Source organism: Silurus aristotelis (genome assembly GCF_946808225.1).
Source record: "Silurus aristotelis genome assembly, chromosome: 14".
NCBI classification, from domain to species: Eukaryota; Metazoa; Chordata; class Actinopteri; order Siluriformes; family Siluridae; genus Silurus; species Silurus aristotelis.
Window position 1 is genome coordinate 3,158,851 of NC_139587.1, and position 17,507 is coordinate 3,176,357.

The 17,507-nt window shown below is 36.7% G+C and overlaps 1 protein-coding gene and 1 long non-coding RNA gene across 3 annotated transcripts in view; one reads left to right on the forward strand and one right to left on the reverse strand.

Annotated features, from left to right (window-relative positions):
* col23a1a (collagen type XXIII alpha 1 chain a) overlaps window positions 1–17,507 on the forward strand; it is a 126,151-nt gene that overhangs the window by 15,623 nt on the left and 93,021 nt on the right. The gene's annotated exons all lie outside the window — the stretch shown is intronic.
* LOC310736828 overlaps window positions 12,997–17,507 on the reverse strand; it is a 10,173-nt gene continuing 5,662 nt past the window's right edge. Inside the window, exons 3-4 of the long non-coding RNA XR_014536680.1 lie at window positions 17,479–17,507; window positions 12,997–13,438 (exon numbers count right to left, since the gene is read on the reverse strand). The exon at window positions 17,479–17,507 is cut by the window's right edge and continues 100 nt beyond it. This is a non-coding gene — a long non-coding RNA (uncharacterized lncRNA). The remainder of the gene's footprint in view (window positions 13,439–17,478) is intronic.

Genomic DNA, 17,507 nt, shown 5'->3' on the forward strand with positions numbered 1-17,507 from the left:
AGATAGCGTGAAGGAACAGGCATTTCATGGTCATGATCTTAACACAGAGTGTGTGGACGATGTAAACACACACCAAGTGCAGTCTAACTTTTTGGAAATGAATATATTATTATATATTTATCTAATATTATTAGATTTTTTTTTAAAATATTGTCAAAAAAATGACAATATAAGAAAATGTCAAAATAAAAAAACAAAAAATTAAAAAAATTAAGCTGTCGCTTAGAATGTTTAAAGCCTTATTATTTATATATATTTTATTATATACTGTATATGTAAGATCTGAAACCGTATTATGATTAATACCGGTGTAAACAGTGGCCTGTTTCATCTGAACCACTAGAACTCTGGACTGTTTATTCTGAAGGATTGAATTTGCTCACTCAGTTATACGGCGCTCCGGGGTTGGGGTTTGACGGTCATCCAAAACCACAATTTTAATATTTTTCCTGTCAGAAAAATTTAATAAAGGACTTTTGGTGGGCTGATCGATGAGCGGCTGATTGATAACATTCACGGTGCAGATTTTTTGGGGTGATATCTAGTTTGTTGCACCAGAGTCATTCCAGTCCAGTCAATCCTGGGAACGCTGGGTGTCAAGGTGGGAATACAGAATAAGGTATAGGACACTTGTTCATTACATGAACATTGGACTTAATTTTCCATTAATAGGGCCAATTTACAATAATCTACATGTACACTTCTGTCAAAACATAGGCCAAGTGCAAAATGGCAATTTTGGTATAAGATCATAAATAATAAAATTTTTTTTTTTTACTAAATTCAACAAATGTATTTTTTTACTTTTTTTTTACACAGACATTTAATAGCTTGAAATTTTACATCAAACATTTTATTCATGATCATGATTTCACCTTTTGCAAGAAGACTATAGAAAAAATACAAAAATAAAAAATCACATTTGCAGAACGGCAAAAGAAAAACGAGTTTTTAGGAGTGCGTTTGTTTAATTCTCGCACATTTTCAGACCGACGAGTTGTTGGTGAGCGCTTTAAAATGTTACAATATGAATGTAGGAGTGTCTATTTGATTTTGGGATGAAAGCGAGGATAGGGACAAAGGCATGAAATTATAAACAGACAGTAACCCAAGCTCAAGATCGAGTCATAGACCCTGGAATTATATGTCTGATTCAAAAATATTGATTTGATAGTGCTTAGTGATAATCAGAACCTTATAAAAAACACATTGGATGATTAAATCATGGCCTGTTTGACTTGAAATAAAATGTATGTTCCTTGATAATTTGTAGTCTAGATTTCAGTTCCAGTGTCATGCTTTTGACCCACGTCCTTCACCATAGCGGATGTGCTGTGTGGGACTGGGACTTGTCAGGAAAAGCGTGAGGGTTTCAGTTTGTGATATGATTTAGGGTCGAGGGATGGGAGGGTTGATTTGAAGGCGTGACACCGAAGTGTACTTGAGCTTTTCTCATATAAACAGGAGACAGACAGGAACAAAAAGGGATGTGCACACAGGGTTGTTTCTTCTGGCTTGTTGAGAAGTGCCAGTCGGTGCGGTAGCTCCATCAAGAATGTCCGGAATGCACGAAGTTGAAAGAGCCAGGCCACCACAGGGCGAACAAATATAACATTGAGAAATTCGGAGGCTGTATCGTTAAAAACAGAGTGTGGGTGTTTTCGGGTGATTTTGCAAACAATAGCGGCAGTGTTACATACAGTATATTCATTCCTTATAAGCACGCTGTATGTAAGTCCTGGCCACGTTGTGAAAAAGTCGTGAAATGTCCGGTTGTAGCCAACATGAGCACCATGTTAGGATTCCAGCCATCACGTGTCTCCAAATGTGAAAAAACATATCAGCAACAAAGAGCTTGTGGTATGTAGCGGCTGTATATTATTGTAAAACTGGCTCTCATGACATCACTCGGTTGGTTCTCGGTGTGTCTCTGTGTGTCACTTGACACTAGGGTTAAGGACATCATGCACCATTGGGTGAAGTGTAAAGGACAAGGGGTGGAGTAGGGCCAGCTGTCCAAGGTTTAAGGTCGAAGCTTGGCTTTGGCTCAGGATACTTTTACATATTTCCTTCCACCAGTTTTAAATCTTCACTTCATCATTTTATGGTTCTCCATAACACAGCCAAGACTACAAAATATTATAGTGCCAGAAATTACAACACACCACAATTATAGTGTTTTATAATCTTATTTGTTTTTTTGTTTTTTTACAATTATTATTCTGGTTTATTGCTCAATTGATTTGAATGGATTTAAGCCAAACCTAAAGTAAAAGTCAAGAAGAAATATGTGCTGTTACAGTATAGGAAAGTATTCAGAGATGAGGAGGTGTGTATTTTATATTGAATGGAAATAAGTAAAATAATAAATAAAAGGATCCATTGCAACTTTTATTTAATATAATGTTTGGTATAATTTAACATTTATTTTCGTCTCACGCCCCCCAATCAACTTCAGTTATTGCCCTTGATAGGAAAAAGTTCATGTATCTCAGATATAAACGATTTTTTCAATATGCAGATGTGGTGTTTTCTTCATAGATATATAATATATATAAACATATCAAGATATAGCTGGTCCATGATATAGATATAGACGATATAGATATAGATAGAGTTATAGATTTTCATGGCACACTTATATAATGTTTATGTCTTGGGCAAATAATGTGCAATAATTTTAGTGCAATAATAATAATAATAATAATAATAATAATAATAATAATAATAATAATAATAATAATAGTTACATATGCAATAATTATCGTACTCTGATTTTTCTGCCATCTGATTTATGCTGCTACACATTTAATTTCACTTAATATTTAACCTAATATGTCTATTTATTTACATTTAACTTTTGTAATTTTACCTTAATCTTTACTATAATTTTACTTTGAGCAACTGCAACTCAACAATTTCCCTGGGGGTTTGTAATAACCAATCAGAATCGAGAATTCAACAGCACTGTGGTATAATACTTATGTAGTTTAGGTACAATAATAAAAATAAATCTAAGGATGTACACGGATATTTTTTAACAGTTTAGAAGGTTATGGGGTTAATAAAATATAAGAACTCACATCTCTAACTGAGTAGTGATGCTTCTCTTCCTGTGTCTTTTTTATCCTGTTTATTTATGACGTTGTCCAGTCTGCACTCTTCATCATGCATTAGTGGCCAAATTGTCCCATAAATTGTGTGTGGTCTCTCTCTCTCTTTCTCTATCTATCTATCTATCTATCTATCTATCTATCTATCTATCTATCTATCTATCTATCTATCTATCTATCTATCTATCTATCTATCTATCTATCTATCTATCTATCTATCGCTCTGTCTCTGTCTCTCTCTCTCTCTCTCTCTCTCTCTCTCTCTCTCTCTCTCTCTCTCTCTCTCTCTATCTATCTATCTATCTATCTATCTATCTATCTATCTATCTATCTATCTCTCTCTCTCTCTCTCTCTCTATCTATCTATCTATCTATCTATCTATCTATCTATCTATCTATCTATCTATCTATCTATCTATCTATCTATCTATCTATCTCTCTGTCTCTCTGTCTTTTACTATCTATCTATCTCTCTCTCTCTGTCTTGCTTTATCTATCTATCTATCTATCTATCTATCTATCTATCTATCTATCTATCTATCTATCTATCTATCTATCTATCTATCTATCTATCTATCTATCTATCTATCTATCTCTCTCTCTCTCTCTCTATCTCTCTCTCTGTCTCTCTCTCTCTGTCTGTCTCTCTCGCTCTCTCTCTCTCTCTGTGTCTTTCTATCGCTCTCTCTCTGTCTCTCTCTATCTCTCACTGTGTGCTTCTGTATCTCTGTCTTTCCTTAAGTGTATGTGTCTCAGTCTCGTTCTCTCTCTGTGTTTCCTTGTCTGTTTCTCTCTGTTTTGCTGTCTCCTCTCTGTTTCCATCTCTCTCTGTGAAGCGTTTTGGAATTAGCACTCGAAACGAGATAGGATGTGGAATAAATAAAATAGAAATAAGAGCTTTTTTTTTTTAAAGAACAAAGACCTGAAATATTTTCTAAATAAACCATCTGAACAATGTTTTGAGGAGTGGAAATGTGTGGTACTGAGGCATTCATAGAAAACCCAAATACCGAAATAGCTGTCGTGCCATCACTAGAAGAAACAAGCTCTGAAAAAACACAATAAATACGCTTCTTTAAAAGGAAAACAAAAATACGCTTGTCTGAGACCAGAGCTCATTGACGTTCTCCTGAAAACATTCAGGAGAACATCTCCGCTTCTCAAAGGTTGTGCTGCATGTTCCTGTATCTAGACGTACTGCAATCAAGTTTTGGCTGAAGGGTTTAGTTTGTGGTCAAGATGGTTAATGAGAATCGAAGGATTGAGAGGTTTTCAGGAGTATTTTTTACATTTATTTTCAGTAATATTATATTATATTATATAATGAAGAAAAAGGTCAGCTTGCTTCATCACCACAGCGTTTGTTATTCATGGTCATGATCCTGCTCTTACTTTGACCTATGCTGCTAATGATTCATCTCAGAAGAGATTGTTATAAACATCCATCTGGCCCTGCAGCTGGTTTAGGATTAGCACGGGAAATGTGAACAGCGCTGCATCTTATTGACTGGAGTTAAAGGAAATGTTGAAATCTAAGGTCTTGGAGGCATCTCGTGTTAAACCAGCTCTCCAGATGCATCCTTATTCAACATCTCCTGAATTAAATTCACGCTCTCGTGTTGGGTTGTCAGGGCGTTGGGGTGTTGGGTGAGAGGCAGCCTGCGGGAAACAGTTCCTTGAGTGAAGTTGTGTCAGGACAGGACGTACCAGCCCATAAAACCTTGAACTTCTGCAACCCCTGTGGAGACCCACACACACACACACACATGCACAACCAGCCCTCTGGACCAGACTGGCCCAAATTCAGGAAATGTTGCTGTGTGTGTGTGTGTGTGTGTGTGTGTGTGTGTGTGTGTGTGTGTGTGTGTGATCATTAGCATAAGGAGCTAATGACGTGGTAGGTAAGACCCCTACTGGAGACATTGGGTACAGGTTGAGTTTAGTTTTTTTGGTGTTTTGGAGCACAAACTTCATCAGAAGGACATTTTAAGGTCACATTGTGTGAAGAAAACGTTACAGACGGTAATTGCTGCATATTTCTCTGCGCTATTTATGCTTATAAATAGCGCAGAGAATCCAACCACATTTGTGATTATGGACTTCTCAATAAACCATGATGCTGGTTTTGTAAACAACAAGCTGGTTAAGGTTTAACAGTCAAATGATGATTTATTCATTCATGACATTAATATAACTCGAGGATTTTACACATCGCTCATGTTTGTTCTTTGAGAGGCAGTTTTTTAATCTAAGGTTGAATCCTGGAGGATGTTTACACAGCATGAATGAGTGCTTGCTCAAAAGTTAGGACTAATCAGAACATTGTGGGTTTGAGCCCCAGCACCACTGAGCTGCCACTATTGGGTCCTTGAGTGAGACCCTTAACCCTCTTCGCTCTGTGTACTATATGATGGCTAGATCAGACCATAGAGTCCTAACAAATCGGGATGTGGGAAGGAAGAATTTCTGTCTGCTTCATAGCTTCCAGCTCTCCAAAGACATTCTAGCCACAGCTATATTTCTGTCTTGTCTTTTTCACTACTTATTTGTTTTTACTTCCGATAACATTGGAACATGACAAATGTGGGCCTTTTGTATATACAAAAAATGTAAATGAAAAAAGTTGGGACTGTGTAAAATCTCATAAACCCATATTCTATTCGCAATAGAACATAGAAAACATAGCAAATGTCTAAACTAAGGAAATGTACCATTTTCACGGAACAAATAAGGCCATTTTTAATCTTTAAAAAAAGTTGGGACGGGGCAACAAAAGTCTGGAAAAAGTAAGTGTTATTAAAATTAAAAAGTTTGAGAAATTTTATGCAACTAATGAGACTAATTAGCAGAAGGTCAGTAAGATGATTGAGTATAAATGGTGTATTTTAGAGAGGCAGAGTCTCTCAGAAGTAAAGATGGGCGGAGCTTCACCAACTTGTGAAAGACTGTCTCTCTACAAATTGTGAAACAATTTTGGAAAAATGTTCCTCAACATAAAATTTAAAGGTGTATATTTTCTTTATTCTAATGGTGTGCAAACTTTCGCACTGAATTCTACGGTGGTTTACAGACACTCGGATGTGCAGATTTTGCCGGCGAGAAAACAGAAACCCGATCTGTGATGCAGCACGGCTCCAAGCGAGTTATTATGAGACTGATTTTACTGCTGTGAATGATTTTAGCTAAACTCGTGCGCCGTCACGCTGCGAAGTCGACGGTTTTATACGACTGTTCTTCTACTCGTGCAACCTGGTGGTTGAAACCGAAGCAGATCACTTCTCTGTTCTGTCTTTCTGACCTCACCAGGTTTCATGCATTCTCTATGTTTCCAGAATCATTTTTATTCACTCCAGGAAATATTATAATAATAATAATAATAATAATAATAATAATAATAATAATAATAATAATAATAATGATAATAATGCAGATCTGTTTAATTTATTCATGTAATAAAAGCTTTTTTGAACTGCAGATTTAATAGTTTCAGTTTTATGGTGCACCCAGTAGAATTAAATAGCATTATTATATACTAATAAACAATTTAGAGCAATATTATAATTGCATAATAAAACTCTTAACAAAATTATATAGCGTTATCGTTTTATAATTAAATTTTGTGTGACCCTGATACACACCCCTGTTTTCCAAAAATGGCATGGTCCAGCATGTTCTAGTCCTATTTTATCTTATATCTTTATTTCTTTGCATCTTTAATATCAATGGTTTGCATTAAAACATATTTTATTTTTTTAAAATAATGTCATTAAAAGACCCCAGCATGTGAGGGTGTGAAGTAAGACTACTGGAGGCACTTTTTCTTTTGTTCTTTTTTAAATTTTTTAAAAGAGATAACAAGGCAGACAACGTTTACATTACAATCTATGGCATTTAACAGACACCTTCATCCAATGACTTACATTCATCTCATTCATACATCTGAGCAGCTATGGGAATAAAAACTCACTCAGGGGCCCCAGGAATGGCAGCTTGGTGTGGCTGGGACTTGAACTCACAACCTTCAGATCCAAAGTCCAATGCTTTAACCACCTCACAACGTGTTACCTTCCGATTTGCCTGCCTTCTCTCCGCCCACATCTGATACCTGATCACACTCTTGCAACCACAGTCATGTTTGTTTCATCCATTTATAGTTGCATTCAATCTAATATTGGTGTTAGATGCAAACATGGGTGTGTTTTGGTCTTTCAGTAGCCTGGAGTGGCTGTGATTCCCCTACTAAATAACCTCATGTTGATTTCTTCTGTTAATTCTGAATGATTCTTGCGTTTGATCATGTAACCGATGGGTGAGTTTTCTCATTTGTATCAGATTGGATAACTTCCAGTACAGCAATTACTACAAATCTCATAGAGATTGCCTAAAAGAGAAAGATTTTTATGTGGCCCCAGGCCTCCTAAAATTTCCCCTCTGCTATTTTTATCCGCGTTACAAATTTCCGTGGATCCAGACTTAAAAAAGAACCCTCCAGTTCAGTACCACGCCCGTCATTAACACTAACATTTTAACAGCTTTTCCTCCCTTCACATGGTTCCGGGGTGTTCTGCTGTTTTGGCAGCTCCTGATTGCCGTTGTAATGTTTCATGTGTGGTCACGGAGCTTATGCCGACCTGTTTACGTCTCCTACATATGGTTAACGTTTCAGGCCGCATGCATTATACATTACGACCCTGATAAGAGCCGTTTTAATGAGACGGCAGAGGATTTGCTTAAGATTTTACAGATTGAACCAATCACGGTCCATTAACCCCGAGAGTGTGTGTATGTGTGTATATGTGTGTGTGATTTGTTGGTGGCGTGTGCGTGTGGCAGGCAGGCAGCAGATGCCTATCTCAGTCCTAGAACAGCCATTAGTTCCAGCAGCCAGTGATCCCAGTCGGCTAAAGAATTCCTGGGATGAGAACTATGGCAGCCTGTTTAAGCCATGCTTACTGGAAATCCCAGCTTTTAACTCAATTAAGACAATTTAATTTTTTTTTATGTTCATTTCTTTCATGTGCATTAAAACCAGCTGCCTATAACGTCTTTCCAGCATGGACAGGTAAAAATCTATTATGAATGAAACGCCATGAGATATTCTGGTCAACTAGAAGATCATTTTTGAGTCTGTTACCTTCAACATGTCAATGTTTAGCATCCCAGCATCACCTTTGGCTTGTTTTTTAAGGATCCAAAATAAAATCTGGGTTCCTGTAAACCTGAATTTGAGCAGTTTAGTGTACAAAGTACAGAACGTTGAATTGTAACACAATTCAGAGAGACAAGAGAGAGTCAAGAAGCTTTTATTGTCATTTCAACCATATATAGCGGATGCAGTACACAGGGAAATGAGACAACGTTTCTCTAGAACCCTGGTGCTACATAAAACAACGTAGAGCTACAAATCACAACACAGAGCTGAGGACTAAAGTAAGTTTTCCTCGCCACATAAAATGCATCGTGTGCAACCTACTGCAAACAGACAATACAAAACAATGCAGGACAAATACACAAAATTGACTGTATATGTTATACAGTACTATGTGCAAAAAAACAAACAAACAAACTTGTAAACAACGAGTGCACATGCAAACATATACACAATAAATGTTACACTTAAAATAAATGTGGTACTATAGACATGAATGTGTTTGCATTGTATAGAGTATTTGAGTGTGTTTGAGTTCGAGTGTGTGTTTGAGTTTGGGACAAATTGGTCTTAATTAAATATGTAAACAAAAAATGTATGTAAATTTATCAAGAGCAATCATTTTATTAATTTAAAATCAAGAGCAGTCATTTTATTAATATAAAAGTAGAAGTAATAATAATAATAATAATAATAATAATAATAATAATAATAATAATAATAATAATAATAATAACAATTATTATTATTATTATTATTATTATTATTATTATTATTTATTTATTTATTTATTTATTTATTTATTATTTTTTTAATAATTATTACTACTACTATTATTGTGTAACATTATCATTTTTATAGTAACAAGTCACACTCTTATGGATTCATAAAAACAGATATTTTAAAAGGATACACAATATGTCAAGTCAAGTCAAGTTTATTTGTATAGCGCTTTTCACAACAGACATTGTCTCAAAGCAGCTTTACAGAAAACAACAGTGAAGGTGAATGGTGTGCGTTTGTTCCTGATGAGCAGCCGTGGCGACAGTGGCAAGGAAAAACTCCCTTAGATGATATGAGGAAGAAACCTTGAGAGGAACCAGACTCAAAGGGGAACCCATCCTCATATGGGTGACATCAAGAGTTTGGTCATAAAAATATGGACAAAAGTTTGTGGACTACTGTCCATATGAGTGGTATGTGATTTTCAAACATCCCATTCCACATTTACTTCCCAATATGCTGTTGAATCTCCACTCTTCTGGGAAGATGTTTCTCTAGATTTTGGTTTGTGCTTGTAGAGATTTGTGCTCTAGGGTGTAAATAAAGTCAGATTCTGATGGTGAGGTCTGGGGTGCAGTCAGCATTCAGATTCATCCCAAAGGTGTTCAAAGGGTTGAAGCTCCATAGCAGAAGAACTTTTTCATGTAAAGCATCTGTTCATGGAGCTGACTTTGTGCACACATTGTCATGCTGGAACAGGTTTGGGTCTCCATGTTCAAGCGAAGGGAAGATTTCATGTTACTGCATCCAACGACATCTTTTACTAGTGTGTGTTACCATTTTTGTGGTAACAGTTTGGTGAAGAACCACATATGACCCAATACCTTTTTTCAGTGTGAGTGCCTTGTATCCGAGATAAAGCTGCATTTTTTAGTTTCCCTAGACAGGAAAATATTTACCACACGAGTTTATATTTCTCAGAGATTTCTCAGGAACATGACGAACTGCATTATTATTGTCCTTGTATATATTTATTACATTTAATAAACAAAAAAACAGAGATACGATGGTGAGGGAGCGACGGTTTATAGCTGATAGAACAGCAATAAGGGGAACTTGTTTTGCGGAAATTCCAGAACATTAAATGTAAATATTATTTTACACAGTAAATAAAATACGTTTGCATTTTATTCTAAAATGAATGCATTTTAATATTATAAATGAAACGTTGTATTTGTAATAATAAATGCTGAGATATAAAAGGAATAAAGCAATTCCCTGGAAAAAGGAACTTCATAGTAAAAAACTGGAACCTTTGATCCTGCGTGTGATGCTTTAAAGGGATCTGGCTCTCACTCATCGTCTATGTTGCTGCATCTTCAGGGCTCTGATGTTTGCGTCTGCATGTCGTGTTTGGACTGGAGAGTGTTTTCCTCTGCTTTCTCTGTTCGGAGAGGAAAGCCGCCTCGCGTACGAGAAAAGCCCAATCAGGAAACTCGTGGCTAAACTTAATTCGGCATGACTCACAAGCGAGCCGCTTTGTGTACAGCGTCCGAGTGGGCCAGATGCTGCGGTGTAAACACTCTCACCTCAAAAGGGGTAGAGGGGAAAATGAGTGCTGTGTGTGAAGCGAACGAAGTTTATGATCCTGGATGCACTGGGTCATATACAGGCTAAGCTGTTGTGGCTTTGTGTTTAATTGAAGGAAAGTGGATCTGTAAAGACCTTGAGGTTTTATTTACTTTTTAAAAATCTAATTTATACATTTAGTCTTCAACATTATGCCAAACATATACTATATGAGCAGATGTTTTGAGACACCTGACTTTTCCAGCCATATGTAATTCGTCCCCAAACTTGGAGGTACTACACGGTTGTATAGAATGTCTTTGGATGCGATGGAAAACATAAATCTGTTCCAGTTTGACAACGCCCCTGTGCACAAAACCAGCTTCGTAAACATGCTTCCCATGGATTGGAGTGGATTTGAAATGACCTGCTATAGAGCTCTGACCTCAACCCTAATAAACACCTTTGGGATGAATTGGAACATTGAATGCACCCCAAACTCCAGTGGAACATCTTCCTAGAAGTGTAGAGGTTATTATAACAGCAAATAGGGACTAAAGGTGGAATCAGTTGTTATAGAAAAACACATACCAGTCTTGTTCAGGTGTCCACAAACTTTTGGCACACCTGAATTTTCCAGCAGACAACTGCATAGGATGCTTTTAAATGTGGTAGCTGTCTTTTTCTATATGCACTGTTCTGCCTTTGTTCTTTTTACCCTCTCACTGTGATTGACAGCTTGGTGCATTTAAATGACGTGCATACACACACACACACACACACACACACACACACACACACACACACACACACACACACACACACACACACTACTTATTACTACACTGAGTTTTAGCATCTGCTTCCTTGCTCTGAAGCTAACTCACACATGCTCATCTGCTTGAAGACAGAAATCCTCTTCTCGGGGAACTTGTGCGCGAGGTGACACCTATAGCGCCTTTTTGCCTTCTTTCTTTTGTTCTGTCTTTTTTGTGTTTTTTGTTTCTTTTTGAGGGGTGGAGCGGTGTTATCAGCGAGTGAGGACAGATGGCCGTCATTCATCAACCAGTACTCTAACACATGACCTCACAGCTGGACCAAAATCCAGAACATGTGTGCATGAAACAGCTAAAGAGAGGCAGAAACGAAAAGAAAGGCAAAAAAATAAATAAATAATAATAATCTCATCATCACAAATTCTTCAGAAATTGGTATGAATGATCTAATAATCCTTTTGGAGAAAAAAAAGGGTTTGTGCAGAATTATCCAAAACTCGATTATTTAATGTAACGCACCAGCGGAGATGGATCGGTTGCAGAAGTTACTCAGGCAGCACTGAATTCTAACTATTTAATCACAAATGCAGCTCTTATTACAGGGATTACATTCAATCAGGTCCTCAGGGATCATGTGACAGTCAGGAACCAATCACAGAGCAGCAGAGATCGGAGTTGCAAATTTGTTAGGTTTTGCTTAAAATAATGATCAGTGATTGATTATAGGGTACATTGTGGCTCAGTGATTGGATGTTTGGGGAAAATGGTGGTTAGCTATTGGATCTGGAGTACAATAGGGCTCAAAGATTGGATGTTGGGTAATAATTGTAATCAGTGATTAATTTCAAGGTACAATTGAGCTCAATGATTGGATGGTGCAGAATAATGTTGGTAAGAAATTAGATGTGGACTACAATGGGGCACTATGATTGAGTGTTGGGGAAAAATCATGATCACTGATTGGATGTGGGGTATAAAGGTGATCAGCCCTTGAATGTGGGGTACAATGGGGTTAAGTGATTGGATGTTGGGGAATAATCGTGATCAGTGGTTGGATGTGGGGTACAAAGGAGTTTAAAGTTTGGGTGTTTTGGAATAATAGTGATTAATGATTGGATACAGTGGTGCTCAATTATTGGATGTCTGGGAATAATGGGGATAAGTGATTGGTTGTTGAGAACAGCTATAGACAGTGATTGTTGGAACCACTTTGATCAGTGGTTGGTTTTGGGGAACATTGAGGATCAGTGATTGGATGTTGGGCAATAATAGTAACTAATAATTGTTAAGTATGGTGGTGATCCGTGATTGTTTTAGGCAATAAGGCTGATCGATAATTAGCCACTAGGAAAGAATGGTGATCAGTGATTGGCTGATGGGGAACATTGGTGATCTGCAATTAGTCATTATCTTAGTTGATCTCTTAACTGAGGTTTGATGTAAAATGGAGAGCTGTATAAGTATTTTTGCACAAAAAGATGCTAAATTTAATACTTGATTTTATTGTGATACTTTAATTTGTTTATAATGTTGGCAACAGTGATTTTTTCATGTTCACGAAAATGAATAAATGTTGTAAGAATTGTTGCTAACGCATTAATTTACAATTAGAATAACTCAGTTTTTTGTTTTCATTGATGTTACTTCCTTCTGTTTTTTACATATTTTCATTTGCCTTTTTTGCCACCTTCTTTATGTGCAACCCTTACAAACCCAAACCAAAGCAGAACTCTATTACCCAACAATGTCCAGCATTATAATATGGATTTTCTAAGCAGTGTCGTGAACGCTTTGCGTGTGTTGCGATGACGGCTCGCTAATTGAACAGACAGCCGGCCTACTGAAAGTGCACCGAGTGCTGTGAATGAAAGTCTATCCTCGGTCCCCAACGCTCCACACGTCCCCGCTGCGTCTCTGCCTCGGCTTTGAGAACACCGAAAACAGCGCTCATTCATCAGCATGCAGCTAAATGATGCAACTGGTTCTTATTAGCACTGTTTGGACATGTTTCTTACCAAGGGGGCCCTGTTTTAGCTGCCCCGTTCCAGATGTTTTGTTACGAGATGCAGAGGTGCAGGCTGGGAAAGGAAACTGACAGGGCCGACCTGCTTCAGTAAAAAGAAGCAGAAACTCACAAGTACGTGTTATGCAAGCCTGAGGATTTCCATTCATAATGGCTTATGATTGATAGCTGACAGAAGAGTGGCTTCCTGATTGAGAAAAAAGAAAGAAATTATATACAAGTTCTGCTATACATGTAGTAAACACCGAAATTGAAATTGAAATGCGGAGTTTAAGTAAATCAAAGGGGTCTTATGTGATTTTGACCTTTTATTTAAACATCGGACTATGAGATTTGTTTGATCATAAGATGTTTGTGCTTTTTGAACATCCAGTTCCAAACATCCAACATCCAGTTTAATCTACATTTTATAATAACCTGCACTCTTCTGGGAAGATGTTCCACTAGATGTTCACTTTGTGGTAACAGTTTGGGAAAGAACCACATATGGCTGGAACAGTCAGTTGTCCCAATACTTTTGTCCATATAGTGTGTCACCTTAGTTGATGAACAGCTTGGTGATACCACAAGGTGGAATGATGGGATTCCATTAAAGGTCAATAAACATTCTACATTCCAGGCAAAATTTCAATTTTCAAGACCTCAATTTAGCATCTTGTGCATACATTTAATTGTATACATGTGGAAACTTGCTCAAAAAATGTAAAATAATAGCATACATGAGATTTTATAAGACAAAGACATCATAATTATATAATATTGTGTGGGCTTTTGCAAGGTTTAAAAATTCTTATTATATTCATGGACTAATAAAGTGTATTGACAATAAACTAGATGCCTATTAAATGTTTAAGTAAATGCTTGCTATGGTATCAGACTTTATATCATCATAATTGTGTATATATTTTTTTTTTTAAATCACTTCTTGTATTTAAATTACATCATATTACCAAAGGCAAGAGCAAGAAAAACCAATCTTCATTTTTAGTCTGTATTTTCTGTCCCTGCTTTTTTATTGGTTAATTGTAAAAGGGTTAAAAGATGAAGGTTTAGACACTAAATAAAAAAACATGCATAATCTCTAAAATGTTAAAAATTAGGGTCCAGATAATTCACATAATCCGATGGAAGATGCCCTGAAGCAGTTTTAAAAACCAATCATGAATACGCACAATGTTGTCTGATTAAATACTGAAAAAACTTTTGGATTAAAAAATCTGACCCTGAATTTCACCTTCAATATCTTTGACATTTTCCTCTTTGGTCCAAAACAGTTCTCGAATATATGTGTAGGTTTTGGTCTGGGTTAGGAAACGATAACTTTTCAAGTTGAACGCAAGTATAAATTCTTTATTAATAATATCGTAGATTTCAACACAAACTGTCCAGCAGATGCATTACAGCGGCCCCCACCCTTTTTTTGCGCCACGGATCGGTTTAATGTCAGAAAATTTTCACGGACCGGCCTTTAAGGTGTGGTGGATAAAAACAACAAAATAAAATGATACGACCATAAAAATGGTATTTTCTAAATATAATAATAAACGTGAATCCACTGTGTTGTTTGTTGTTTATTTTGCTTGCTTGGGGGTTTCATTTTAGCGGTAATGTATTATGTGTTAGCAGCCGGAGCCCCTTTAAGAAGGTATTGGATGGAGGTAAGACATGTGACCGAGGCATCATCACATGCATCAAGAGTGAGTCATAAACAGATGTGGCGGAGAGAATCTGGTAATTTTTCAAAATAAAACTGTTCAGAATCAGATAATAAATTAAATGGAAATAATGTAAGTTATGTATTCTTTCTGTACGGCTCAGTACCAATTGACCCACGGACCAGTGCCGGTCCTCTGCCCAGGGGTTGGAGACCACTGCATTAGACCACGTTTGCTTTGTAGATGAGTGTACTTGACTAACTGCTGGAAAGGTATGTGTGTCTAAAATGTGAGGTCAAATGTCAGAGGTAGTGAAGATGCTTCGCACTCATTTTGGACATGGTTGCGCTGTCACAAGGTGACTGCAGAGTAGGAAAAAGCTGAATGCACATATTATTGTGAAAATATTTAACCATAATGGCTTTACGTTGAAATTCGGTCAGATTCCTAAAATTTGAATGAAGAAAAAGGATAACTCAAAAGATCTAAACAATGCAAAACAATATTGTATATTATAAATATTGTAATTATTTTATAATTATATTAAATAATTATGTAAATATTGTAAGGGAAATGTACTATTGGTTCATTATGTATATAATACAGTAATCTCCCGCTTTACCGCGGTTGGAATCTGGCACCCCCGGTTTATTGCGGAATTGCATTTACCACATATCTAACTTTTTTTTGCCAATTTTCTCGCTCTCTCACGCGGAGAGCACGATAAACTAAAAAACATACAGAAGTTAGACATACAATTTAGCAAATGATAAGAATGCGGTGATGTGCCTCTTTTTTGACGTCATAGGACACGTCAACTAATAAACAAACTCAGAAACTACACAAAGGCTACGCTACAACAGACCTGTATACTGTAATATTATAAGTAATTATTACTTATAATAAATGTGATCTTCCCGTGGGCTCACCACCTGCAGGAGGGACCGTAAGGGACGGTGCTGTGAGGATTGGGCAGCAGTCGAAGGCGGGGGCCTGCTTAGACTGCTGCCCCCGCGACCCGAATTACGGATAAGCGGGAGAAAATGAATGAATGAATGAATAAATGTGATTACAGTGAACTGTATTTCTAAATTCACCTCACTATATTCTTTCAAATGTTTTCTGTGTGTGTTTAAAGTGTGTTGGACGATGATTTACGGCTTAAACAATTTTTTGAGTGGCGTCTGTATATCGCGTTTTTCCGTTTATTGCGATGGTTACGTTCCAAACCCGCCCGCGATAAACTAAAAACGAGGGATTACTGTATAATTAGATTTATATAAGTTTGATCAGCAGAAACACAGCTTCAAAGTCGGTCATTGTTTTTAGGCTCCACCAATGCCAGGTAGAGTTGAACATGGCAGAAATGCTTCTCTGGCACTGCTTTAAATACCATGTTCACAATTTAACGTTAAGCTATAAGGATTTTTCTTTCTATAAGGCTATAAGGCTTTCTGTTGAGCCGAGCAGATTATCTGCACAAATGCTTTTTGTTGCTACAGTATGTCTTTAGTGTTATATGAAACAAAGTAAAAAAAATTTCCACACACATATTGCACAAATGCTTTCATAGAGCAAACAAGCATTGAAATTATAATTAAAATGATAAATGTAGCCTGTGTAGCTGTTTATTTAATATGCTTTCAGACACACTGTCCTGAATCCATTTTTGGAAAAGGTTTAGACAAATGTAATTTTTCTTAATGTTTTACTCATTTTTGGGAAAAGTTACCATACTTACTAATACTATACAGAAAGTAAGCAGCTCTATGACCTTACAAAAAGAGTGTGTCAGGTCAATACACCATCTTCTGACTGATTTAGTTGTTTGACTGCATGATGAATAGCATGTCTATAGTTCTACTTTGATAAATTTCTCCAACACCTTACTATATCACTGCAACATTAAGTCATTTCTATGTGCCTGTACATCTTCTGCCTCATTTTTTTAACCTTGATTTATGTAACATTTCTTTTCCAACTGATCAGAAATGATTTATGGGAAATTTTAAGGTCCATTCCATCTATACCTCATGTGCTTTTTTTCATGTCCTTGGTTTAATTTAGTGCTAAATCTGGCAGACAGGTGTGAATAATTAGTTTGTGTGTGTGTGTGTGTTTGTGGGGACCATATGTCTTCACAAGGGTACATATATCTGACTCTGAACCAAACCTTGTGGGGACATTTGGACGATTCCTGTTAGGACCTCTCCCTTTTGACTTATTTGATCTTTTTTAACACAAATAAAAGCTGAATATTAATAAAGCCAATTTCCTTAACTTATTTCTGGTTACTAGCATTATTTGGTTGCATTAATAATTATGTCAAGAGAAGGTCCTTACAAGGATAGCTAGTCAAACGTGTGTGTGTGTGTGTGTGTGTGTGTGTGTATATGTGTGTGTGTGTGTGTGTGTGTGTGTGTGTGTGTGTGTGTGTGTGTGTGTGTGTGTGTGTGTGTGTGAAACCAACCGGGGGATGTTGGGTCATTACGGTTATCC